The sequence below is a fragment of the Centruroides vittatus genome, unplaced genomic scaffold, assembly GCF_030686945.1.
Source record: "Centruroides vittatus isolate TY-2023 unplaced genomic scaffold, ASM3068694v2 scaffold_435, whole genome shotgun sequence".
NCBI lineage: Eukaryota > Metazoa > Arthropoda > Arachnida > Scorpiones > Buthidae > Centruroides > Centruroides vittatus.
In genome coordinates this window covers 597,555-605,321 of record NW_027122708.1, presented here as the reverse complement: position 1 = coordinate 605,321, position 7,767 = coordinate 597,555, and positions in this window count along the sequence as shown.

The window sequence follows — 7,767 nt, the reverse complement described above, 5'->3', positions numbered from 1 at the left end:
AATATCTTCATTTTCAACTTTGATATTTAAATCTATAAGCAAAATATTTCATAAATAATGTGTAAATTATTTTAAATTCTTGATATTACTTTTAAAATTATTAAGTTTTAAAAAAATGTATTATAATTACGGTAACCACTGTCCTTGATTTATAAGATGATAATCCTTTATTTCACTTCTGTGTCCTTTAGATTAATTAATTTTTCTCTAAAATGGCCATTTCATCCTTTATTTTGAATTGAAATATTAAATTGAATATTGGTGGCTTGTGCGGGCGCCAATATTCAATTTAATATTTCAATTCAAAATAAAGGACGAAATGGCCATTTTAGAAAATAAATAAATAAATAAATGTAGAGGACACAACAGTGAAATAAAGGACTGTCGTCTTAACCTAAATAATGCCTCCCTGAATCTAATGTCTCCATTGAACAAGTATTTTCATTAGTGAACAATATGTGGGCCAGTGAAAAAAAAAAACCCAAAAAATCGAAACATTAAAAGCATTTATGTCAAGTTACTTTGATATGAATTGTATACAATTTTATGAATTTTTAAAGCATAAATCTGATTTATTAATTAAAAAAATTCATTCTCGTGAAGTATCAAAATTTTTTAAAATAATAATGTTTGTTTAAATGCTATGTATACGCGACCCGCTTCTTTAATTATAAAATAATTTCTGATTTATCCCTTTATTTTTTCCAAAACATTATGGTCACCGTAATTGTAATAAAAATTTTCATTAAAATATACATTATACAATAAATCCTCGTTAGTTCGAAATTCAAGGGACGAAATATTATAATTGCGACTTCGAATTATCCGAAATTTACATGTTTCTGTACAATATGACAAATGTCTTGTAATTAATGTGATTTATTAAGCAAACGGAATACAACTACATATAGAGAATGCTATTTTCATTCATTGATAATTAATAATAATATAAATAAACTGCAGGTAAACAACACCAGTCGGTGAGAACCTCACAGGTTGCCATATCGGTTTTATAAAAAGTAAAGCAGAATTCCTCGAAATGTAGCCCAAACTATTTTTAAAGTATCCTAAAAAGTAGTAAATGTCCCAAATGTAGTAGCCAAGAGCCTAGAAGTATCTCAATCTGCTACTTGTAGCCAATCTCGCAATTCGGAAAAGTAGCCGTATTTTATGAGATAAAAGAAAAAAAGGATAGTTCATGTGTAAGGTAACACACGAAAATGTGCTACTGTAGAAGCAAAGCCATATTGACGACATTAGAGTTGTTCTTGCTCTATTGTTCTCTTATAGCATGGAGATACTGTACTTTGATCTAAACCAGTATTCCGTAACCGGTGTGCCGTCACAAAATAAAAGGTGTGACGTGAACTTTTACATAATCTATTAATTGTCAAGTTTTATTTATATATTTTTATCACACTTGATGTGTTTCTTATGCTTGTATTTCATTCTATGCCACAGCACTGATGAAATAAGATGATGATTGTTTATTCTTTATCACAAGCCAAGCATTTTTATGTATTCTAAGAAATTAAATGTAAAATAAATTTGCTCACAAATGTTGATGTCTGTTTTAAGAAGAAGAATGATGATGATGATAATAATAGATTATTTGTAATATTACAAATTTTAATAATACAACAATTAAACTAAAAAGTAAGGCGATCACAAGAACAGATGACTTCAACGTCCGTTACACACATGTCCAGTCTAAAAAGTGGTGACCTTTCTCTCCTCTCTCCCCTGTCCAAGCTCTTCCTTCCCCTTCGTGACCCCTCAGTTCTCCGAATTCTCGACCATCGCAGATGTGGAGTTAATAGGAAGGGGCGCTAATGAATAGCAGATTTTAAACTCTGCTTACATTAGTGGCATTGTAATTCTATTAATAGTATCATATCATACGTTTTTGAGGGGAATAACATTTTGGTGTGCCGTGTTGAGTCGTGTCGAGTCATAGATGTGCCGCAAGTAGGAAAAGGTTGCGGAACACTGATCTAAACGAACGAGTTAATTATTTCTGTAATGTTCATTATAAAAATAATTATCTAATAAAATTATGTATTTAAACGAAAGTCTATAAATGTTAATCATCTGGAAAATTAATGTAAAAGATAAGAAAAAGTCTATGATCAGTTTTAAAGACAAATTAGAGAGGTCGCGGCCGACGTTTTTATCGCGAAAATGTCGGCCGCAACCTCTCTATTGCCAATCATCGAATAAGCAGTGGAGTCTTTTTGGCCTAGCCGTTTCATTTTTCAAATTTTACCTTCACAAGCTTCTATCAATGACAAATTTTATGTTAATTTAGATTATAAGATTGAAAATCTGAAAATATTAATCAGAGATGTCATAACAACAATTAATGTATGCTAATAGTAAATTTTATTTATATATGAATGTTAGGACTCTGAAAACGTGAGAAAATGAGAAAAAGAAAGTTTGTTTAAATCGAAAAGCACTGAAAAATATTTTTTATCGATGTCACATGTCAGTGTGCTCTGAAGTTTTATTTATTTATTTTTAATATATTCAATAGACACATAATTCAATAACGCTATATCAGCGAATTCTTAAATACAACCAGAGCAGGATTTAAGATATAAGTTTTAATCTAACATATAAAAATATGTAATCAAACAAAATAATTAATTTTTAATTTTATTACCTGTATTAGTTCTCTAACTTTGGGTACAGTTTAATGTGTTGTTTCGATAAGTTATGGAATAAGAACTAATATGCGTATAACGAAATTTTTCTATATTTAATTTTTGGTCTTTGTTATCAAACTGTGATCCTCGTACGAAAAAATATTGCCCTGCCTAGTCTATACCGCATTTTTGTGGGTAATTATTATATATGAAGAGACTCCATCTGTATATTTGTGAACCAATTTCGACTAACTACAGACTTGCTTAAATTGAACCACGTGGTATTACATACAATGGTTTAAAGTAATATTTTATAAGTTAAAAATTCATATTTTAGTATATAAAATAACTTAAGTAGATTATAATTCTTAACATATTACTATACTATTTCAAAAATTTAAATACAATTTAATATAATTGTTAACTAAAAATATATGAATACATTATTTACTTACAATACCTTCTACTAGACTTATGTAAATCACGGGACAGAATTTCGCATTTATATTTATCAGTTCCAACTAATAATTTTACTGATCGTTTATATCCAGATTATCATAAATTTTATTGCATGTCTATAAACTAACTTTTATATAAAAGTTATAAAATGATATAAGTTTTATATTTGTTTTATGTTTATATTATTTTCATATAAATAAAGTATAATACTTTTTCATATTATATTATCGGTATTTATATTAAAAATTAAAAAGAATTTTGCTCGTATATTTTTAATCTATCATCGATTTATATTACTTAATAAACAAGTTAATAGTTACTTGATTATATATTTGCAGAGTTTATATACAGTATACTTATATGCATTATACACGTAGAATATACATAAATAAAAAATAATCATATAAATTGATTCATATATCAACTTATATGCGTGTGCATGCGTGTTTGTATGCATATATTTAGTTCTGAAAATATATATGCATATATTTTCAGAAGTGACTTGCAAACATGCTAATTGTTTCGAAAATAAGTGGTGTTTTATAAGAAAATTCGTTGCGATTTAATTAAGAAATTCGTATGACTTCTGAATGTTTCAAGGATACTTTGGAACTAGACTAGACTCCAGAAATCTAGGACCCCCAGTATGGAAAACACTAATCTATGGTAACATTTAAAATCATTTAAAAATATTATCAGTTAAATAACCTTAAGCAAATTTTAAACAAATTAATTTTGATTATAACTAAAAGATTGCATTATAACTTTTTCGGAAAATGTCTTCTGTTACAATGAAATCGTTAATTAACAATTCATTTTTTAAAAATTTATTTAATGTGATATATAAGAATAACTACAAAATGACATACTAAGCAGATTCTACGGCAATAACGATGAGTCCATTTGAACAAACTGACCATTTATATGTTAAAAAATAATGTATAAAACTATTATTAGTGATATAAAAATGAACATGTTGAAAGTTTTTGATGAATTGGGTAATATATCATCATTTATTATTATCGAAAGAGAATTATTTTGGGTTTATTAAAAAAGGCATAAATTTTATTAGACAGTAATCCAACTGCGGAATCGTTACGTCGAAAATAATATTCGTAAATATAGCAATAATTATTAATTATATTAAGAGAAAGTTTTTTATGGTTAAATATAAAAAATTATAACTTTTTTATAACAAATTTGTAACCTGTATAAAAAAAGTACTCCGATAAGTTCTTAAGATACCGAATGACACTCCATGAGATCCTTTCTTATGGCTATTTTAGGAACTTCCTGCCAGACTCCGGATATACGTCATCTGAATGCCACAACTTTCAAATTTGATTATTTTTGTTATTTTGTCGATCTTCATGTTTGAAAATAAATACATCTATTGTTATTACTATTTTTAAACATATTATGTTTAATAGATGTAACAATAGATGTATCGATCTGATTTTAAAAAATCAGATCGATACAAATTAGGCTATATGGAAATAATGAAACTTTCTTCAGCAGTTTGACATTTTATTGTAGTCACTATGCCTCATTCTGTAAGAAGTATATACGGTAGGAGATACAATGTGCTTTAGTAATTAATATAACGCAATTACTATATTAAGTGCACTCTTCCTTATCTTTTTTAAGAATGAAGAATTAGACACATATTTTTCCCATAGAAAGTTGTGGTTCACCATTAATTATTTTAAATTATACTTAAACTAATATTTGCAAATATCCTTAGTCAAGGGGAAAATTAACATTCAATTTTACTTTTCTGGGATGAGACCGAATGAAGTGAAACACAATTAAAAATTCTGAATTACAGCTTATGATTTCTAAAATCAATTTGAAATAGAACTTAAAAAGGTTGTTTTGCTAGTTCATTGTTTATTTAATTAATTTTTGTGGCACATATGGGTTTTTTTATTTAAATATAAAAATATAAGAATTTTTAGGAATGCTTTATGGCTAGCAGAGATAGCGAGTATGAGAGAAAATACATTAATGGAGGTGAAAAATTGTAAAAAACGAAGCGAGATGATTACATTAAACGGCAAACAAAAAGTATTATGTAATATGTCACTGAAATTCGGTCATACAAGACAACCAAACGAAGTTGAAGAAACTTATTTATATATCACGGTCCTTTGGAAGAAGGAAAAAAACAATTCAATAAATATGTTAAAGAAGAACACATTCGAAAAATTTAAACAGATGAAATTAAAAATAACAGAATTTTCTACGAACGATTGTATAAACCATGCTGAAGAAGACAAAAATTTCAACATCGAAGATACTGGTACTGTACGTGGCCAACTGGAAAAATAATCAAACAGTAAGTTCAGTGGCGTAGCGTAGTGGGCGGCAGGGGCGGCAGGGGCGGCCTGCCCCGGGCGGCACTTTTAGGAAGCGGCATTTTTTTTACAATAAATAATAATAATATCTTGTAAAAATTTGAACCATTTCATTTCATATTTTTGTCGCACCTACGATTCGGACCGATTGAAATGAGCACGGAATTTTTCATTACTTATTCTGTGACGAAACTGGGAATCTCCTTTCTTTAAATGAATGTATAATAATGACATTTTGCTCATTGTAGCGACTGACAACACCGTTTGTACTGACTTGTAGGGATTCCCCGTATTTTATTTAAGTGGGGGCGTAATTTTAAGGGGGCGGAGGAAAATTTCGCCGCCGGGCGGTTGACACCCACGCTACGCCACTGAGTAAGTTTAATAGTTCAATTATCCTGTATAAGTCGACCATTTTAAGAAACGTTTCTCTGTATCAAAAAATTCCCAGTTCTATACAGCTCACTAGATAGAAACTACTCTGTAATAAAATGTATTTAATATACCGGTACCTGTGTAGCCTACCTTAGTACTTATATTTTATACAAGTAGAAGCATAATGGCATTTCAATACAACGTTTATTTGTACAAATTTTATTTGAATATCAACTTGAACATTTTACAAGTATAACTTGTAAGTTAAACTTGTTAACAGTTAGCAATCTCGAAAAGTACAAAAAAAGTGCGCCTTATATACAGTAGTAGCCAATCTAACTTGTAAGTAAAAACTTGTGAAAATTTAGTAGCCTTCCAGCAGATAAAAAAGACACGAAATATCAATGAGAAGGCAATACGTACAAAAATGGTAATTGCGAGTTGGATTTATGCAATAATTAACGATTATTTCGGCATAAGATTTTCAGTCGAAGATTTCAGTCGTTGGGTCTTAAATTTCAAATGAAATTTAACTATAAAGTTAGAAACCGACAGTAAGCCAAACTCTTGCGTTTGAAATAATACTTCGCGCACCAATTGAAATCAATCAGAGTTTACAAAATGTGACATTTTACACAACGGCTGTAGGACAAAAACATTTGTTATCAATCAGATGTAAGAATATTACACCTTGTCCGTGTTTTTCATGATTTCAATATATAAACTGCGAAAACATTAAAGTTATTCATGAAATTTTAATTAAATTAAGAGATTATATTTTTAAGAAATTGCTGCCGTAAACATTTTAAATAACGCCAATGAAATTGCAACTCTATTGTTTCAAAGAAGAAAAACAAACATCATGTTTAAATTTGAATTTAAATATCCGATTGACGTAGAACAGAATCGTTTCTTTAAACATTGTTCGAAACATCGAATTCCGTTATTCTGCTTTCGTTCGAAAGAAGAACATCATCATCATGAACGATCGTCGGGAAACGGAAAAGAGAAAACGCGATCTCACTCCCTCCATGTTAAAGAAAGATTCCTCTCGAGTGAAGAGACTGACTCCCGCGGATCGAAAACTGCTTCGGAATATAAACGACGTTGTTAACGCCGTCAGCAGAAAAATAAGAAACGACATTCTTAGAAAACGTATAGGAAGCAAGAGAACTGGAAAACACGGAACATCTAGGAAGCGATCGAAGGCAAGAAAGGTCGGAAGAAGACGATCAAAATCAAAAAGGATGAGAGGGAGTAAGGAAAGAGGAAGATCTAAGAGGAGAAAGGGACGAAGCGGAAGATTTCGAAGAAGGGGTAGTCGCGGCAGAAAGAAAATACATAGCCTAACAGAGAGAAAGTATGGCGATCGGTCAAAAAATAGTCTCCAAGATTTTTACATTTTTGAACTTATGATATATTGAAACGTCGAGAGATGCAAAAAAATTCGGGGGTAATTTTTGCATATATGGATATTAGTGTGTGTATTTGTGGTAGGATTTTATTCAGCCTCTTTGAAGCTTAATAACTCCTGTGCTTTTTGTCGAAAAGTTCTGAAATTTTGCACGGAGGTTTATTTATTAGGCGATTGATGCTACTAAATTTTGATGGTTAAAGGTCGAGGAGTGGGGAGATAATGGGGGTTGTGTGCATCTCTAATAGGGTCAGACTTATGGAAGAGTTTACTCGTTATTAGCATTTACAAATTATATATATATATATATATATATATATATATATATATATAACACATTCTTAGTATCGAAATTAAGATTTTTGCCATTTTATAATAGTTAAAAATATAAAAGTTTTTTAAAAAGCTTTCTTAAGTGCCCACAGGATGGAAAAAGCTTAAAAAAGGTAAAATTGTGAATAATCATATAAGTTTACTAGTTCCTCGCCTTGACAAATCAATTATTGCCGTGAGT